This window comes from Dipteris shenzhenensis, chromosome 26 (assembly GCF_047967505.1).
Source record: "Dipteris shenzhenensis isolate YYH24624 ecotype China chromosome 26, Dip_SZ_1.0, whole genome shotgun sequence".
NCBI lineage: Eukaryota > Viridiplantae > Streptophyta > Polypodiopsida > Gleicheniales > Dipteridaceae > Dipteris > Dipteris shenzhenensis.
In genome coordinates, this window is record NC_141621.1 from 25,586,121 (window position 1) to 25,607,866 (window position 21,746).

Consider the following 21,746-nt stretch of genomic DNA (forward strand, 5'->3'; position numbering starts at 1 on the left):
CTTCTATGCCTTCAAGATTTTGGAGTCATTTGAAACTCTCCCTCATAGTCCAAACACAAAAAACTTATATGCCTTCAAAAACTTCAAACATTCAAAGCACAAAAGAAAAGGGATCCTCGCCCCTCTATAAAAGTTTGAAGACCCCAATGCCAGGTATCATCACCATGAGCCCACTGCTCACGAGTCTGCAAAGGGCCAACATGGGCACTATCGATGCCATTGTGGCAAAAAGAAGCTACACACGCTCATCTCAACTTTTTATTTTCCCTCTTGTGGAGCTACACCTATGCAAGTTAGTTGAGCCTCATTAGTTGTATATGTGTATTTTGTGCTGGTTGATTTGATTCTCTCCTATTTCCACTCTAAATCTTCATCAAACACTACATATTTTAAGATAATAGTTTTCATGTTGTTTGGATCAACGAGTTTGTATGCTTTACTATGCTCACCGTCTCCAACCACAATACACTATCTTGATTTGAGATCAAGTTTCCTCTTATAACCATCATGTATATATGCATCCAAAAAAGTTGTTATATCCTATAAAGGCTTCATAAGGTTTGATTCACCTTGAACTGATCCAGTAAATAGCATGTTCAAAACAAGTAATTGGTAGTGCTTATTCCAAAATTGCACTTTGTGTGTCAACTCATGTGAATTTTCTTCTTATTCCATGACCTTTGCAAAAAATCATGAATGTTGTAGACATATACTAACCTCTACTAATCTATGAACCTTGATTTTTTGCACGTTTCTATGAATCTGCCAAAGACTTCTACTTTTGTTATGATAAAGTGACCGAACAACATCTATTGTGGTCATCAATAAATAAAATTCAAGTAATACAATGCTCCATTGATGCTTCTAGTCTATGCATAACACCATACATGAGAGTGTATCAAGTCAAGAGCACCTGCTTCTACCACTACTCTAGTAGTACAATGCTCCATTGATGCTTCTAGTTATGCATAATCTCATACATGAGAGTGTATCAAGTCAAGAGCATCTTTTGCTCTAGTTGTGCTTCTACCGAAGACGGCTTTAGCTTGTTTGGCAAAGCAACACGCTTCACATACTTTTCCAAGAAATTTGAGTCTTGGAATACCAATTGCCATATTCTAATTATATCAAAATTGTGAAGTTCACATTTCCATATCTTTTGTGCCATAGTTTTGAGATTAGCATGGGTTGTGTTGTCATTGCATGCAGATTAGTACTAAAGTATCCCCTAAATAATCTACCTTCTTTTATTCCTTTTTTAAGAAATTGGAATGCTTTGGATTTTTCTCCATGGGACATAAATGGCTCAAGTTTTGTGTAAAATCTAGAACTTTCAATTTAAAACTCCCATGAGCCACGATACCAAAGCCAAGATTTTTTTTTTTTGGTATGCCAAAATACCAATTCACATTAATTAAGTAGACATTGTATGCCTCTCAATTCCCTAACCAGTGTATCATTTGAAAAAGAGACTTATGATTTCACCACGGTCTCAATGCCACAACAGTTGAAAGAGACTTATGATTTCATTTGACCAAGACTTAGGATTTCACCACAGTCCTTCATAAATGAAGGATAATACTTGATTAGCAAAGATCCTATAATTTAACCTAACCTTAAACACTCTATTGCTACTGACTTCCACCTCTGTTAATCCCTCATTATTTGGAACCCATTCACGTTTCTTTTGCAAGCATCCCTCATAGAGTTGTTTTATTGTATATCTTCTCGGGAGATTTTTTAATGGCTTTGGTTCATACCATAAAGCTGTAAATGTTATAGGAGTTCCCTTGTCATCCCTTTCTATCTTTGTAACCTTTGCAACCCAAATTGGGTCTTGGTCATCCAACTCTGAACCCGGATCAGATGCCCAAACTGCAACAAATAGACCCTCTTCAATCTCATTACATGGTATAAACTCTGGTAAGGGTTTGTCTCCCTTCCTGCCACAATATTTTTGAGGTAAAAGGAATTCCTCTGCTTCCTCCATATCTACTAACATATTTATATCCAAAGGAAAACTTGGTGACCTAGCTTGTTCCGGCCAAAAGGATTCAGAGTATTCAATGCTCATTAAGTTTTCTTGTCTTTCTAAAGATTGGAAAAGTGCTTTAGTTGATTTAATTGTCTCCAAATTCTTAGTTGATTGCTCAGGATATTTCTGCATCATACTTTGAAGATGTTTAATGAAGGCTTTCAAGCCTTTCATTTCATCTATGTCAAGTGATTTGTTTTTTGCAAGAACAAATCTAGTTTCCTCCAATGGAATTATTCGTTGTAATAAAGCATATGACTCACTCCATAAATGATCTCCATCTACTGAGTAGTGCTTCCATTGCATCACTGGAATATTGTTATGCATGTGAAACTGAAAGTAGTGTGGATTTGTGTGTCCTATTAGGGCATCATCTCCTGTTTGTAAATGTGGCTCTATAAATGCTCTCCAATCTACCATCCTCTCTAAGATAGCCACTTCTGATTCTTCCTTGCGAGAACCTCCAATTTTTTCCCAATTCGAAATAGCATATCCTCCATTGTCAAAACATCCACTACCTTCAACTCACCAGAGATAACACTGAAGATTTGATCTATGTCTTCATGTGTATGGCCGACAAGAAGAAAGCCAACTTCCACTTCTTCAAATATTTTCAAACCAACCAACATAGAGCATAAAGCAAATATATATTTATTCTTGTTCTCTCTCCAACAATTATCAGCTTGTATTCGCAATGTGTTAGGCAAACATCCGCGAGCATCTTTGACCTTTCTTATTGCTTTCATGATTGATGTAACAACCTGGTTACTATCATGGTCATGCAAACTATTAGTATCCATGTACTAATACTCCACACAAGTGTGTTTTTAGTCCACGTTTGCCCTCCAATGCCGGTGGGATACGTCTATATCGTGGCAAAGTGGTTGTATTCTGGTCCATGCCATTAATGGTGATGCACATGGACTTATCGACATGTGAAATAGCTTCCTCTCTCCAAGAAGCATACAACTTTCGAGCATCCTGCACATGACGTAAATGGATTGATCGCCATTTAATATATCTTCCTCGCTGCTGCTCACATTTACTATGTTCAATGGCATTTTTTAATTCATCACATGTCTTACATTTTGACATCCTTTGCTTTGATGGTGTCTTGACATGGCAAAAATCTCTACGCCAAATTTTGTACAAGGTTGATCGTGAAATCATGCTCTCGTCTCTGTCTTGTAAAGTTTTATTGACAGTCTCTAGGACGACCTTCTTTGTCATTCCCAAAGGAAGATGTTGTTGGCATTCGACACGTCCATCTAGCATTGTTTGTCGAAGATGAGGCTGTGGTAATGCATGGTCTTCGAGAACTTGCTTTAATGTTGCGGTTGCATTCATGGTGCTTCCATGGCATTTAAGCTTGTAGGTATTTCCATGAATTGTATGAATAACTTTTTCTTTCACCTCTGCCCAGATGGTCCAATATGTGCCATGTGATAGTCCAGTTAACCATTGATATCCTCAATTGCAAATGGATCTCCCATTAACCATGGCTTTCGATCTAGGTTTACAGTGTCCTGTGCTCAAATCTTGATTAGTGCCTTGATGAAGAAAGCATGAAAACTCTTGAAGAAGATAGTTATGTCTATTAGGCGCTGTCTTACTCCAAATACCAAGGCATATGGCTGCACAATCATCTTTCCCAACTTTTCTAATGCAAAGTCTCTTGCAACAAACTCGCATAAGCATCCTTTCCATATTCTCCTCGGATAGCATCACATGTCTCTTTGGTTCTAGAATTGATGCCATGATTCTTCGCCTCTTCACACTCACATACTTTCTTTTTGTAAATAGTGTCTTGCGTTTTCTAGTTGTAAGACCATCAAACCTCGAATCCATTTCCCTTAAATCTTCATCTTTATAATCAAATGCTGTGTAGGCTTGAGAATTATTTGATACCTTATAATATCTTGGAAATGGCAATCTGGTCGACATGTTCATTGATGTCAATTTGTTGCCAATGCCTCTTGAATCTTGTGGTTGAACTGTTTCTCCTTCGTAACTCAAGATTCTCCCATCTATATTCTCTGGCATGCTAGCAACAATATTCTCAGATTCTCTGCCCCTTTTGCCTTGTATTCTAGTGGTAACATCATGATCATTGTCACTAATATCATCAATTCCTGTTATTGCATCACTTATCCCATTGATCTTTGCGTGTATTTTTCTTTGTGGTCCCATCTTATTATTCTCAACACATCTTCTGTCTTTTATATCAATAAGCATGTTTGAGTCACTTGCAGCACAAGACAAGTCTTCTCTATACCAGTGAGCCTGTTCGAGTCACTTGCAACACAGGATAAATCTTCTATACCAGTGAGCCTGTTCGAGTCACTTGCAACACATGACAAGTCTTCTATACCAGTGAGCCTGTTCGAGTCACTTGCAACACAAGACAAGTCTTCTATACCAGTGAGTATATTTGAGTCACTTGCAACACAAGAAACCTTTTCTACATCAACATCTGTTACTATAATGTCCTCGATACCTGTGAACATGCCACTATGATACTCTTGATTACTACTATAGCTTCTTATCAATTTGGATCCCATTTGTGTTATAGTCTTTTTCTTCTGATAATATTCTATTGTGTCTTCCATGACATTGAAGGAAACTGTCTTGGGCAAACTTGATTTCAAGAAAGCTAACCCCCATTTACAAGTACTATGAACTTGTAGTTGAGACATAGTATTATGGACGTCTAATTGTGAAGTACTATCCATTGCATTTTGAATGACACCTGCACTAGTCAACTTAATTATCTCCACTATACAGAGAAAACTCTGAGCATAGCCCTTAAAGTTGCCAATTGCTAAAACTTCTCCGGAGCGAGATAACATCTGTACTTTTTCCCCCTGGATATAAGTTTTCTTGATATCTTGAAAGTATGTCTTTGGAACAATTTCGTCTTGGTCCCAGAGTGTTCTGTGTGCTTGCATATCAAATATGGCACATTGTAAGATATCTCCCAATGTTTCAAAGTCTCCATGTGGATATTTTAAATGTACTTTAGGATTTACAATGTTGGTGATTATCACTACACATCTTCTCTCACCACAACGTTGAAAATGACACACATTCATAGGATCAAGACTATGAATTCGTCCAAAAGCCACCACTTCATTCTTCTTATATAACACCACATCCATACCCTCTGTTAGGGTGAATACCTGTTTTATGTATAAAAGTAAATTAGCAACTCAAAATGAACATTTAATAAATAATCATTGAGCTTATTATTACTTAATAACTTCTATATCAAAACTAGCAGAGAAGGCATTAACCTAAACCCTACATCCTAAACTTTAAATAATTAATACCAAAACATCTTAACCACCGTAAATCCTAAACTTTAAAAATTTAATTCCTAAACCCTAAATCCTAAACTCCTAAACAATAAATCCTAAACCTTAAACCCTAAACTCTAAATCCTAAACCCTAAATCTTAAATCCTAAACCCTAAATCTTAAATCTTAAACCCTAAACCTTAACCCTAAAATACAACCAAAATTTAATGAATTTTTTTAATTTGTGCAATAGGTTGGATATATCCCCCAACTTGTTGCTTGAGCAACCGGTTGGATATATCAAGCAAGAGGTTGGGGGATATATCCAACTTATTGCACAAATCAAGAATTTTTCTTATTTGTGCAACAATTTGATATACAATTGGGAAATATATCCAACCTACAACTGAAAAATCTTGATTTGTGCAAGGTTGAGCAGTAGTTGGATATATCCCCCAAGCAACAGGTTCAACAGTTGGATATATCCCCCAAGCAACAGTTGGAGGCCGGTTGGGGGTATATCCAACCTGTTGCACAAATCTAGATTTTCTAGATTTGTGCAACAGGTTGGATATACCCCCAACCTGTTGCTTGAGCAACAGGTTGGGAGATATATCCAACAACAGACCTCCAACCTATTGCTTGGGGGATATCCAACATGTTGCATAAATCGAGAATTTTCTTGAGAATTTTCTTGATTTGTGCAACAGGTTGGATATACCCCCAACCTGGTTGAGGAGTATATCCAACATGTTGCACAAATCGAGAATTTTCTTGATTTGTGCAACAGATTGGATATACCCCCAACCTATTGCTTGAGCAACAGGTTGGGGGTATAATATACTCCTCAACCTATTGCTCAAGCAACAAGTTGGGGGGTATATCCGACGTGTTGCACAAATCGAGAAAATTCTAGATTTGTGCAACACGTCGGATATACCCCCCAACCTGTTGCTTGAGCAACAGGTTGGGGGTATATCCCCCAACCTGTTGCTCAAGCAACAGGTTGGGGGGTATATCCGACGTGTTGCACAAATCAAGAAATTCTTGATTTGTGCAACACGTCGGATATACCCCCCAACCTGTTGCTTGAGCAACAGGTTGGGGGATATATATATACCCCCAACCTGTTGCTCAAGCAACAGGTTGGGGGGTATATCCGACGTGTTGCACAAATCAAGAAAATTCTCAATTCGTGCAACACGTCGGATATACCCTCCAACCTGTTGCTTGAGCAACAGGTTGGGGGATATGAATTTTCTTGATTTGTGCAACATGTCGAATATACCCCCCAACCTGTTGCTTGAGCAACAGGTTGGGGGATATACAACCTGTTGCTTGAGCAACAGGTTGGGGGTATATCCCCCAACCTGTTGCTCAAGCAACAGGTTGGGGGGTATATCCGACGTGTTGAACAAATCGAGAATTTTCTCGATTTGTGCAACAGGTCGGATATACCCCCCAACCTGTTGCTCAAGCAACAGGTTGGGGGTATATCTAACATGTTACATAAATCGAGAAAAATCATAAAATTTTGATTGTATTTTAGGGTTAGGGTTTAGGGTTTAGTATTTAGGGTTAAGGATTTAGGGCTTAAGATTTAAGATTTAGTGTTTAGGGTTTAGTGTTTATGATTATATTTTTAGGGTTTAGGGTTTACGATTCCGGGTTTAGGGTTTAGGGTTTAGCTTTTAGGGTTTATGATTATTGTTTTAGGGTTTAGAATTTAGGTTTTGAGGTTTAGTATATAAGATCATGAGCTTAGAGTGTAGAATCTAGGGTTTAGAATTGAAAATTAGGTTTTAGAATTTAAGTTATAGGGATTAGGATTTAAGGTTTAGGGATTATAACTATTATATAAGTTTAAGAGCTTAGATTATATAACCTAAGATTTAGGAAACTTTAGGATTTAAGATTTAGGGTGTAAGATTTAAGATATATAGACTATATAAAATATGCATTCTAAAGTATTTAGTTTAGATATATATAGACTATACATTAGGAAAAAAGGGAGCTCATTTTGGGGCCTTTTACGGTTTGGAAAAATAAGCTCTCAACCAATCAATAGAAGGCCAACGTAACGTTGAAAATTCACGAAAATAAGAGAAAATAGAAAAAAGAAACAATACTTTATGTAAGTACAAGCGTACTACATTAATGAGGAGATTGGTTTTTTATTCGTAGAAGATCTTTGGACAAGAAGATAGAATCTAAACTGACATTTTATCTGACAAGATCCTTCCCGCTTTCACCTTCCTTTGAATTTTCAAATATTGTGCCGCCTTTCGTGCGAAAGGTCTACCATTCTACACCATTGCCTCATTGTGCAACAGCCTTCCTTTTCCAAAATTGCTCCCTTGATCCTGCTTGGCGTAGAGTAAGATGTTTCTCGTCAACTGTCTGTTTGCCCACTTTCTCTTTCTTGAAACTTCAAATTGTTATCTTAGTTACATTACTTTGCTATTGTTACAGATTCAGAAAATCTCCACGGTGAACCAAAACCACGGCCGTTCTTGTGCAAGACGCTCTGTGGATAATAATGCTACGAAGGCAGAATTATACCAAACATCCTTACCCCGTCGACCTGCTTCTTCTATTTCGTCGGTAGAGAATTCAAGTACAGTCAAAACAGAAGGAACTTGGGAAAGGTTTAGTGTTTCGAAAGGAGCATGGGTGCTCATGCAACCTAGCAAAAGAAAAAGACCCCAGACAAAAAACATTTTCTTGGCATCGTGGAAGGGAAGAGTACGAGATTTTAAAATCACCAAAGGGAAGATATCCGTGAAAGAAGTTTTGATTCAGCACGTGTACATGCATAAAGAACTTGTCTTGCGAGACTATCCAAAAAATCTTCCGCAACACAGGCCTAATTGTATATTTTTCTATTGTGGTTTTTTCCTTCATGAGGTGTATGGATTTTTAAGATGAAGTTTTCTCTCTTAACTTATTGACATTATTGTGTTGTTTTATTTCAGATTTATATCCTTCATCGTATGAGACATGGCAAAACATCGATTGTATTCTGGGATTTATAGATGTTCTGCATGGATCGATAGGAGAACAACAATACCAAGGTCGATGTGCAACAGAGCTAGCTCAATCGGGTATATTTTTTACTGATCATTTTTATCAGTTGTTGGACAAAGCTAACACACATGGTGTATTAATAAAACAAGACCTTCCGGCGTGGAATTCGGTGGATTGGCCTCACCCACATTCTAGTGTTACAGAGGCATATAGGGCGAAGCTTTTTACAGAAGTACAGAAAGCTCTGAGGCCCAATATTGCCACTAGGATAGTAAAAATTTCTTTGTGCATGCCTCTCACAGTTTTTGTAGACTTGTTTAATACCTTTTCAGTAAAGGTTTCAAAAACAATGCTCACAGTTAAAGCAACAAATTCGGCATGCATGCCACAATTTTTGGATAAAGGTTGGGATAAGAAGACATGTAGTTCAGTGTTTTGTGAGGTGGTCCAACCTTCTATGCAACTGAAGTACATGGTTGCATCACAAAATTTTATTTTCTCTTTTTATTACAAGCGCAGTCGAATGCTAGGCTCAAAGCTTGTCCCAATGGACCAAGATAAAGAGTCGTTTGGTGCACAAAATAAACTTATTGATATTGATGTTCTTGAGAATGGTGATGTGGTAGCTAGTATCTCGTTAAGAGAATGTTGCTCCCTAGCTCAATTACGCAGTGACATTCTGTTTGAGACTGAAGGTTCTATCTCAAACGACTTTTTATTTATCTACAAGAACAGAAAGGTACACCATCTGATTTATCCTAGTCTCTATAAGCATTGCTATTAGTTTAATTTACCACTCTAATTCATATTGCTTTTTTGCAGTTACTCAGAAGAAGAGAGAGCTCAGTTAAATGCAAAGACATAGAAAATTTTAAAATTGAGATCACACATACTCCATAAAGAAAGGTTTTGTATTCAATCAAGTAAGATTTTGTACAGAATTGTTTAGCTGAATCTGTATAACATATTTCTAACATCCATTTTCTATTTATGTACAGTTTCATCCAGAGGCTGCTCTACATTTTCTGGAGGATCTTCTCTCTGCTGCTCCATCCTGTCCGTGCTCCATCCTGTCTCCTCCACTGCCCCAGAAGCCTCTCTTTGCTGCTTCTCCACCTTCTCCTCAACATCAGCAGCAGGTCTTTGCTCCTGTGTCTGCTCCTCCTCAGCACTCTGTGATTGCTCCTGTGGCTTCTGGTCCTCAACATCAGGTGCTTCATATGTGGGATCAAGGTGTATGACACCTTCTTGTACTTTAGAGCTTTCACCCAGCTCCACAGTAGCTGCTACAATAGGTTTGGGGGAGGCATAGCTCAAAAACCTCAAAATTGTATGAGCTCTAAAATTATGTACATAGTTGGGGCTGAAGCTATCCTCTCATCTGCAATGGCAGGAGGATAATTTAGAACACTTTGTATCATTATGAATTATCTTCAAGCTAAATGAAAAGTATTTTTCCTTACCAGATCTGGCTGTTCCTTTTCAAAGTAGCTTGAAAGTATATATTTTGCATTGATCAGCACCCTCCATCCACAACTACTTGAATCATTTTGTTGTGGTGTCTGTACAGTTAGAAAAAAATGTTAGAAACTGTGAGCATCAGCACAAAACAAAATTATTCAATAAGTTCAAAGACATAGCATTTAATAGACTTTTTACCTCTAGACTTAATGGCTCTATTGAATCCAACAGAGAGACATTTGGAGGACAATGATCCAATGCATCTAATAGCCTTCTAATACAACTGCAATATGTATAATTTAGTTAGTATGGTATCAAAATAATGAAGTTTTGAGTTCAAAAAGCACACACAGTACTTACAATTTCAGCTCTCTGTGTGTGTTTTTTAGAGAGTTGAATAGAAAGCATTGCTTCTGCTGTGGATGTCAATAGACACAAAACTCCAGTGGTCACTGCATAAGGAAAAAAGCATAAGCAAATGAAAGGCTACAAGAGTTCCCAATATTAAAGAAGAATCTTAAAAGAAGTAGTCACCCACATACCTGCTATGATATGGAAGTAGCAAAATGTCAATTACTTCAAAATTGTAGTGTTTGAACCAGCTGGAAATACTCATGGGAGTCTCTTTTGCATCTCTTAATCTAGAAGAAATGGCTGGATCAACAATATGGACTGTATGTTGTACAGAGGGATGAAGCCAGCTTCTCATCATGCTGCATAGGATCAGAACATAATTAGGGTAGGTTATAAAAGAGTTACAAGGAGGATTGATTTGCAAAAAATGTAAAATTTAAAGACACTTACTAGAGCATTGCAAGAATGATAGTATCTGAGCAATACTCATTCTTGTTAGCCAATGCTGCTAAGCATTGTTTTGTCAAATCAAAATCATTGACTGAAACTTCATCCTCAATATGTACAACTACATCAGGGCCCAGCTCCTTCAACCTTCTATGTATGTGTAGCTCCTTCTTTCCAGTTTCCACATCTATAACAGATTTTGTTTATTTTACTTGCTGCTTCAGTGAGTCCTCATAAGCAGCCTTCCCTCTGGTGTTCTTTGAGTGTGTTACCTCAACAACCTTTACCTCATCAACCTTGACCTTCCTTGTAGGTGGAATTAGCAATATATCTCTCATTTTGATTCCTGCCATTCCACAGGATGAACCAGCTTGTCATATCTCCATCTCACTCTGGACAAAGTGTTGAAATCTTTGGCCATCAAAGTCACCCTGTGAGCATGGGCTGCTACAAGCATTGCATCCTCAAAATATTTCTCCAGGTAATCCTCTGCCATTTCCAGCAAGGAAAGAATGGCAGTTCTATTCCACCTGAACCCAAGGTTCCAACTGTCACAAATTTCTCTCACCAGTCTTTGAAAGGGTGCTTTGGGTATTGCAAAACCTATGGCTTTCTGTTGCCTCCTTATTTCCCTAAGCACACCTGCACCCTTATTCAATCTTTTGGCCTTTTGCTTGAGCAAGCTCATTGGCTTACCCTTCCTGCCATGTGAAGCTCTTCCCTTTGGAGGCACACTAAACTTCTTGGAACCTGTCCCAGCTGCTGTTGCTGCAAGACCTGGTCCTTTGCCAACTTGCCTTGCAGTTGATTTGGTTCTTGCCATCACTCTGAAAAACTGCATACAAAGGATTGGAAAGAGATCAAAGACATGAAGAACATGTTCTAACAAAGAAAAGGCAATCACAGGGGTGGAAGAAGCCAAATAGAGAAATTTGCAATAAAATGCGATACGAGCAGTTTGGAATTTCAAACAGGTCCACATCGCATTTTGCTGCAAATTTTTTAAATGAAATGCTGGTGCACTCCTACAGTGATTTCTATGTTTCTCCAACCAAATACAGTATGAATGGAGGTCATGCAAGAAGATCACATGCAAATATCACACTTGAAGATCTGCATTCCTTCAGTGATTTCTCTGTCTTGGTTTGAGCCTATGCATTTCCATACAGGATGTAATTTTTCTATTTTAGGCAAGAAGATTGCAGAGACTAAGGGAAGTCACAAAACCAGACATGTTCTCACAAAGAAAAGGCAATCACAGAGGTGGAAGAAGCCAAATAGAGAAATTTGCAATAAAATGCGATATGAGCAGTTTGGAATTTCAAACAGGTCCACGTCGCATTTTGCTGCAAATTTCTGAAATGACATGCTGGTGAACTTCTACAGTGATTTCTTTGTCTCTCCAGCCAAATACAGTATGAATGGAGTTTATGCAAGAAGACTACAGCTATGGAAGTCAAAAAACCAGAACATGTTCTCACAAAGAGAAGGCAATCACAGGGGTGGAAGAAGCCAAATAGAGAAATTTGCAATAAAATGCGATATGAGCAGTTTGGAATTTCAAACAGGTCCACATCGCATTTTGCTGCAAATTTTCTAAATGACATGCTGGTGCACTCCTACAGTGATTTCTATGTTTCTCCAACCAAATACAGTATGAATGGAGGTTATGCAAGAAGATCACATGCAAATATCACACTTAAAGATCTGCTTTCCTACAGTGATTTCTCTGTCTTGGTTTGAGTCTATGCATTTCCATACAGTATGTATTTTTTCTATTTTAGGCAAAAAGATTGCAGAGACTAAGGGGAGAACCCATTGTTACTGACCTGGAGTCTATCTGTGGATGTGCTGGTGCTGCTGAGGAGTAATCTGTGCTGAGGATGATTCTGTGCTGCTGGACAAGATGCTGATGCTGCAGAGTATGGAGGTAGGGAGGCAAGAGAGCAGAGACTGGAGGGCAAGAGTTCTAAAACAGGATACCACAAAGAAGTGCAAATAGAATTAAAGAATCACTAAATCCCACACGTGTGGAATCTAGTCGTTTTTCACACGTGTGGATGAGACCCAGATCTCTTGGAGTTTGAAATCTGGCACGTGTGAAAGTACACTTTATTCCTTGGAACTTGTGCCATTCATTATTTCATCATGAATACCACAACCACTTTTCCCTCCCCTGGATTCCAATCTCTCATCCCTGCCACGACTCTCTCCTGATCCTTTCTCTCTGATCCTTTCCTACCCAGCACACTCCATCCAGACTACAACCTACCTGAAGACAGTACTGCCAGATCTCTAGGTTACCTAGAGTGCAAGGTTCAAGCTAGAGAAAGAGCAGGAGATTTACCAGTGCAACTCAATCAGCATGGAAAAGGAAAAAAAAGGTCAGAGTTCTAGTTTGGTTTCAATGTTTTTCAACATTTATTTCTTCCATCCATTGGATTTTTGATGTCCCAATGTCTTCACTCAGCTCCATCCTTCTTCCACAATGTGGTAAATCACCCAGAAATTAGATTGTAGGTTGATATGAATAGAAACAAGAAATTTGCAACAAAATGCGAGGAGAGTGGTTTGGAATTCTCTAAACAACCCATATCGCATTTTGCTGCAAATTCCTGTTGTGGACTCCTTGCTCATGAAAAGTTTCTTTCATTCCATTTTTTCTCTTGCATATGAGATCATAGTGTCCAGGAATCACTGAAATGAACCAAGTGCTTGATTTGACATGCACATGAACAGAACTTGAGAATTTGCAACAAAATGCGAGGAGAGTGGTTTATAGTTCTCTAAACAGCCCATATCGCATTTTGCTGCAAATTCCTGTTGTTGACACATTCCTCATGAATAGTTTCACTCATTCCATTATTTCTCTTGCATATGAGATCATAGTGTCCAGGAATCACTGAGATGAACCAAGTTCTTGATTTGACATGCACATGACCAGAATTTGAGAATTTGCAACAAAATGCGAGGAGAGTGGTTTACAATTCTCTAAACAGCCCATATCGCATTTTGCTGCAAATTCCTGTGTATTATTTGTTTCTCACTTCTACCTCATTAATTTGCTATCTTTAGCCCTGTGGAAATCTTCCTTGATGATGAGAAATGTTTTTGTTTTGGAACAGCTGGCTCCCAGGCCCCACCTTTCAAGAGGAAGCTGGACTTTTCTGCTGCTATAATAAAACCACAGCAATCACCAGGTGAGTGATGAGATGTCATGAAGGAATTATCTGGTGATATACAATGCATTCACTGATTGCATATGTCAGCATATAGAATTCATAGTATATAAGTTTTTGAACAGGCAAAAAGAAGAGGCTGGAGCAGAGTGCTGATTCTTCCATCAAAAAACAAATGGAACCAGAAGAGGACAGTTCTCCAGATTTGCTCCTATTTGAGTTTCTTCACAAATGCAAGGCTCAAAGTAACTTCCATTTATACCACAGTATTTTCAACATGGAGTTCTCAATGAGCTCTGTACTGGAGCAACACAAAGATTTTCTTTCAGACTATTGGGATGCCTTCAAAGAACTGACAGAGGCAGGAAGAATTGTGGGAGGTGAAAAGGTTTTTGTGCACATTAATCATATTGTCTCCAATGACAGGCTGAGGTACCATGTGAGCAGAAGATTTGACAGCCTGCCTGATCACTATAAATTCAACTGTACTTTGCACACCAGAAAGTGCAGAGTGCTGGAGGAGAGCATGGCATTTCTCATGTACATTGTCTTCAGTCAGGAGTCTTTGGATGAACAAGGGCAGGAAACAGAAGAAGAAGACACATCTGAAGCTTCTGAAAAGGAGGATGTTTCTTTGGGCTCTGAAATGGCAGAGCAAGAAGAAGATATCAACCTTCAAGATGAGGGGCTGCAAGTGGCTGCTCTTGACCTTGTTCAACTGAGGAAAAAAACTCTGAGGGGAGCAGAGCCAGTTGAAGATTTTGATGTTCAGAGCAGCAACTATGCAGTGCCCATGCTTCCAGGTGTGTTGATTGGTGGAAAGGATTATGTTTTCCTCCATGATATAGAGTGTATGTTTGATTTGCGGGAGGACTATGCCATTTCCCTTATTGCCCAGGCTTCAAGGCTTGACAAGGAGGTTGGCATAGAGGATGACCATTCACTTCTGGCTTTGGAAACAATGTTTGATCCTGTAGAGGCCCTTTCATTTTGTTTCAAAGAGGCTGAAAAGTTCCAAGAGCCAGATGAAGCTGCCTTCCAGCTCACACAGGAAGCTATGAATCTCTCAGCTCTATACACAGAAAAGACTAGAGAAGAGGCTGTACAAGAAGGGAGAGGGATAAATCTTTGGAAAGATGAACTGCTTGTTGCTGATGAAAATGAGAAGGTACTTCAAATCATATACTTTGACTTCTGCTTAACTTTAGTTTTGTAGGTTGTGTATTGTCTCACTCCAATCCTTTGATATGTTGCAGCTACAAATTGAGGATGACACATTCCTCCAGAGATCAAGTGGAAGCAGGCAGGTTGGGTTTCGCAAAATGTCAGGCCTAGCTCATTATATTCATGATCTAGGCAGTGCCAAGATCTTGATTTACCATAGGCAGTTGAGCAACAATGGAGAAGCCATTGTTTACTTCCTAAAATGTTTGTCCAGGGCTTTAGGTGGACATGCTCTTTCATGGCAAAAGGAAAAGATCATTTTGATAGAGAGGTTGTCTGCCATAGATATATTTGGAGATTATGTGAATAAGCAGGCCTCTAGGGCCGCTTACTTTTTGTCTTACACTTCTTATGCATTAGCATGTGGTGTTAAGGACCCCAAATATCTGGAGGGCTATGGAAAACACCAGCTTGTAAGGTTTCGAGAGCCACCCATGATTGCATCAGGCCACACAGTCCAAGAAGAGGAACAGGTGGAGAGAGCTGAAGAAAAGGATAAAGAGACAGTCGACATCAAGCCAATAAAGAAGAAAAAGACTCCAATCAAGATCAAAAAGAGAGTTCCGATGAACAGGCCCTGGGAGAAATAGGATTTAGTCATCGAATATAGCACAAACATTATATTAAATTTGAACTGATTTGTATAAAGTCTTTGATATCTAGTATGATCTTGTATAAATGATTAATAAGTTGATGATGAAATGATTTGTACAATTACATAGAGTGGTGTCGTTAAATATTAAATGAATAATATATTGAAATTGTAAACAAATTGTATTAAGTTCAGATCATATGTTTCACATTGAAATTTTTTTCATGCATAACACCAAGAGTCACTTGTTCCACTAAAAAAATTTCTATTGAATGAGTTTGAAAACACGTGGACATAACCCTAATAAGTTACAAATGAGTCCTATTCATGTTTACTTGTCCATTTATGGTTTCTAAATATCTTCGATTCCCTCCACTGTCTATGTCTCTCTGCTGCAATTGAATTGTCTAGAGCTTGTCTTCGTCTTTGCTTTTGGGCTAGAAGAAAAGCAAGCTTGATTTTGGAGCTAGCAACTTTTCTTTTAGCATGCAGCCTTTGTAGTATGCCTCGGTAAAACCATTGGAAGACTTCCTTCAGACTATTCGCCTTCTGACTCCCTCCATAGTGTTGTGTGTGTAGAAAAAATGCATTACGTGCCATGTAGTGAGACTTCTCCATGCCTTGGGTAGACCAAATAGCTGGGCATCCATACTTTTTGACAAAATAGGGAAGGTGGTTGTATATGATATGCTGTAAGACATAAGAATGCATAGTAAGTAATAAAAAAAAAGAAGATCACACTTAAGTAAAAGAAAAAGACATAACCTTACCATGTAGTGAGTTATATTGCAGGTTGTCCACGCGTCTTTCATTGACTTTCCAAAATGTTTAATTGCCTCCTCAAAGTTCTTGTAATCACTCTTTGTCCATGTTACTTTGTCACAGAACATGAAGAGTTGATCAAGAGACCTCCACACCTCTGCCTTCCTATTTCGTGCTTCCCCATCTGCCTCATGATCTTTCACAGCATTATGGACTTGCTTCCACAATCCATAATTAATCTTTGAAACTGCTCTACCTTGCCTTACTTTCTTACTGTGTTTGGGTCGAGACAAGAATCTTCTTGCCTTAACACCACCAATAGAGGGCTTGATTGGTACCTCCTTGCCATTGGTAGACTTTTTAAAATCCTTTGTGATTTGAACATCTCCTCCATGCAGACCTATATCGGATAACACTTTTTCCAATGCTTGAAGAGCATCCTTTCTATTTTTTTCGGGACGGAGTTTCCAAGCAAATCCAATATATAAAAATACCAATTTCTCAATAATTCGACATAGACCATGCAATGTGCAGATGTGAACATTACATAGTGGAATGTCCAGAATGGCCTTGAAGTCAGGGTCAACTTTATCTCTATTAGGTGCTCTCTTCCACCATTTTGAATCCATTACTTGAGCTGATTCGTTGCAGTAAAGACAAGGAGACTTTGAGTTGCCTCCTTTACTAATGTTATACATGCACTTAAGTGTTTTAAGATCCCCGGCCATGTGCCACTCTACTTGAAAATCACCTTTTCCTGCAACATGGAGATTCTCGCCTTGCACTTGTCTTTTGATTATTGTTGGTATTTCCGTGTGATGAAACACCCAATCTAGTGTTTCATGGTCTTCGGTCTTCACCTGTGAGATTATAGAAAACAAAAGTATTACTATATCAGATTTGAAAACAATGACCAAAATCAAGTATAAAATAGCCCATGATCATACCTGGAACGAGCCTAACCACCATATGTGTTTCTCTGACTGCACACTAAAATACTTCGAACTCGCTTCAGTCAATGATGTATCAATCGCTCCATTCATCAATGTAATAGTAACTCTTTCCATTTTCTTTTCCTTTACAACCTCACACTCATCCAGTTTGATAACAAATTTCAAAATGCCTTTGCACTCCTCAAATGTTATTCCATAAAACTCGACCATTCTTTTTTGAAGTTGTTGCAGATCTAAAAATATATTGTTCCAAGGATCATACACAGTGGTTCCTTTAACACCATGAAATATTTCTTCAATATGGATATACTGCCCAATAAATTCATCTATACTTTCATTCAAATGACCTCTTATCCTCCACACGGTTGCTGGATTTGGCAGTAAAACTCGTTTAATCCTTTGATCTTTCAAAGTTGAGGATATCGCATGGAAAATCGAACTATATCCCTTCCTGCTAGCTCCACTAACATCAAGAGCCTCTTGGATTATAGTGCCATCAACTTGATTATTGGATACAAAGTCCTCTACAACATTGCGTTTGACTGTTTTGTATTTTTTTTCCTCAATCAAACCTTTTGCTACACCGCAAGAAAGCAATCCTTTCATTTGTTTAACAGGAAGAAGGTTCGGGTCCATATTTTCTTTTGCAGGCTCCAATAATTTCCTGTAATAACAACATTATATGACTATATTATTCAGCACCTCCATTCTTATTTTGCGACAATCAACGAAATAGATATAGTATGGAAGAGAGCCTTTTTGAGTATACAAAATGATAAATTTCAATCTAACCTTGCTTCCTGAATTCGTCGCTTGCATCCACCAGTCCCAGCCTTCAAATTTGCAATGTTTTTAATCTTCCTGCTACGTTGTCTGTCTCCAAGCATGGTTCTCTTCTTTCTTGCTCTTGGCAATTCTTTTTTACTCTTTGAATGCTCCTCGATTTCATTCTGCAATTGCTGCTCCAATTTTGCACGAATGGCTATCTCCTCCATCTTGGCCCCCTTTTCTTGTAGGTACATCATTTTATACGTTTTCGCAAATGCAGACTGCGCTGAAATATAACCAAGAAGTCCATTTTGTCCATCGCCGGCAAACCTCAGTAATGTGGTGGGATTGACAAATGGAGGTGTAGAGTTTTTTACTTGACATTTTGGATATATGCTTCCGTCGCACCATAAGTCAATATGTTGAAGCCCTTCTCTTCTCATATTTTCCCGCTGTTGAGCATTCAGCACCGTATCCTTTCGTCTTTTTTGTGCTGGAGCATATTGTTCTTCCAAGTCGATGTGAAGATGGTGTAATCGCTTCTTCTCAGATAGTGACTCACTAGTATCGGCCATTTTTTGTGCTCCTCAGGTTGCGAAGTTTGTTTTTCAATCTCATAGTCGTTTTGTAACATGAATCGTGGAAGTGTGGCGGTATCCATGATAATATTTTGAAAACTTGCAATCACTAAGTTCAGTGATGGACTCTTAATGAAAGACCTGCACACGTCGGCCAAAGAGATGCGGAATCTTTGGTAAACAAAATAAAATCTAAGAGGATATTTAATACAAAATCGTGTTAGTCAGACAAAAGATTATCTTATTCCTTTTTGAATTGACAGTTCTGTAGTCCTTACTGACAAATCTGAGCCACGTTTCCGTATTTTACTATTTTTGAGGTCTTTTAGGAGAGAAATAAATCAAAAAATAGTGAATTTCTTACAGGGCCCCAAAATGAGTTCCCTTTTTCCCTAATGTGTTATGCTTTCCAAAGTGTTTTGTTTATAGGTACGATACATTGCAAAGGCTTTACTTTAAGTAAGTATAAGTCTACCTAGTCAAAGTATCCTACTGATAAGGGACAAGCACATAGGCTAAAAGCACACCGATTCATATTTTTTTACATTCATGCTGCATGGTGTATCAAAGGTACGATCCTTTGCAAAGGCTTTACTTTAAGTAGTTACAAGCCTACCTACTCAAAGTATCCTACTGATTAGGAACAAGTACATAGGCTAAAAGCACACCGATTCGAAGAAGTGATGTATGCACACTGATTAGGAACAAGTGCATGGTGTATGAGAAGAAATGAAAAAGTATTTGATAAGAAATATTCGAAGAAATATATATTCCATATCATGGACATTCTAAGAAATATGTATTCCATATCATGGATACCATGGATATCTGGTGCTTGCTAAAGTAAAAAAAATGATATGGATGCAATGATACTGTAGTCTTCTAGATTCTATGGTTTTAAATACTTACCTTACAAATACATTATCTAATTTTGCATTCTTTTGACTAACTAACAAGTATTATACACATGGAATCATGGATATCTGATGGTTACTAAAGTAAAAAAATGATATGGATGCAATGATAGTGTAGTCTTCTAGATTCTATGGTTTTAAATACCTACCTTACAAATACATTATCTAATTTTTCATTTTTCGACTAACTAACAAGTATTATACACATCGAATAATAGCATACATGCTAAAAGTAAGTGTGTAAATTTTAATATTTTCTTAATTTTAAAATTAATTTAATTCTTTTATTGATTACTTTTTAAAATTGAAATATTATTAGTATATAATCTACATAATTTTAAATGTTATTAATGTATAATATTAATTATTTATATATTTATTTAAATTTATATAATAATTAATTTATATTTATATTAGTTTTTAAGTTAATAATGTATAGAAGAGCAATATATTTACTAATTCTTCATTGTTTTAAGACTAAGTATTATATAAAGCACATATGCTAAAAGATCTCCTTTCAACTTTTTTCTTAAATTAATGTATTTATATATTTATTTATATAATAATTATATAATATTTATATTAATTTATAGATTAATAATATATATTTTTAGCAAAATTATATTTTAACATTAGTTAATAAAAATTTATTATATTATGGGATAAAAATATTATAAATGGATTTCTTATATTAATAAAGTGTAGTGAGAAGAGTTTTTTGAAAAGATTTATGATAAAATTTTGTTTTGAAGTTGTTGCATACGCAATAGGTAGGGAGGTTTGAGTGCTTTTGAGGTTGAGAGAGAAATGTGTTATAGATTGTTTTTTTTTTTAAAGGAGTTTTTTGGAGAGATTTATGATTGAATTTTGTTTTGAGATTGTTTGCCCATTGCACAAACTATTGGTTATTCTTCTACTGGACGGAAGAATGCCATTCCTCCTATACGAAACCCTCAAGCTTGTCCTAGCCTTAGCCCCAATGTTGCGAGTACCTAATTGGGACCTAGTATTTCATGTCCATATCGATGCTTCGAAATTTGCAATAGGATGCGCATTAGTGCAACCAGGCAAGTAGCTTGGATTACCCAATATATTTTGCAAGCCACCAACTTAATGAGGCCAAAATTAATTATATCACGATGGAGCGAGAAGGACTCGCCATGGTGTTTATGTGGTTAAAAAGTTCACACGTTACTTGTTGGCAAACAAGTTTGTCTTCTTTGTAGATCACCAGGCACTCCTTTACATGGTTAATAAACCATGGATGACTAGCCGCATCACACGGTGGATGCTTATCAGTTTGATTTCATCGTCCATTGTGAGGAAGTGAACACGCACTTTATGGCAGACCACCTGTCCCATATCCCCAATGGAGAGCCACCACAAGAGTGGAATATGATCTTTCAGATGCCCTACTATTCCTTATTGATATAGTACCAAAATGGGCACTAGAGATCGAACACTTCCTGGCCAACGGATTTCCATAGGATAAGATCCTCAATAAGGATCGGGCCAGAAAACTCATCAAGGATGCGGCTCCTTATCAATTGGTAGCCGGCCAGCCCTATCGCATGGGCAAGGAAGGATAATGTGCCCCTGCATCTAAGAGGATGAATTTGTGGAGGTATTGGACGAAGCCCATTCGAGCATTGTAAGTGGTCACTTCGTTAGGGAACTTACACCCCGTAAGCTATTGCAAGAAAAATTATGGTGCGAAGAACCCTATTTGCCAATGCGGCCGAGTTTGTCAAACCCTGTATGTGACCCCTGCCAACGGGCTTCCATTCCCCACAATCAGGACTATATGCCTTTAACAAGAGTCCTTACAGATCAGCCCTTCGAGAATTGGGGCATTCATTTCGTGGGACTCATCAGTCCGGCAACTAAAGGGACTTGGGTCTAATACAGAATGGTGGGCACGGACTACTTCACCAAGTGGGTAGAGGCCAAGGCCACCAAGAAGGCAGACGGACAAGTGCCAAGTTTCTATATGAGTGTGATATTGCACTTTGGCCTTCCACTAGAAATATCAAGCGATCGAGGAATACATTTTATCATTTATACAATCCGCATTTTAATGAGTGAGTTCCTATTCTTTCAAAGGAAATCCACTCCTTACCCTAGAGCAAATGGCCAAGCCGAGAGCTTGAACAAAA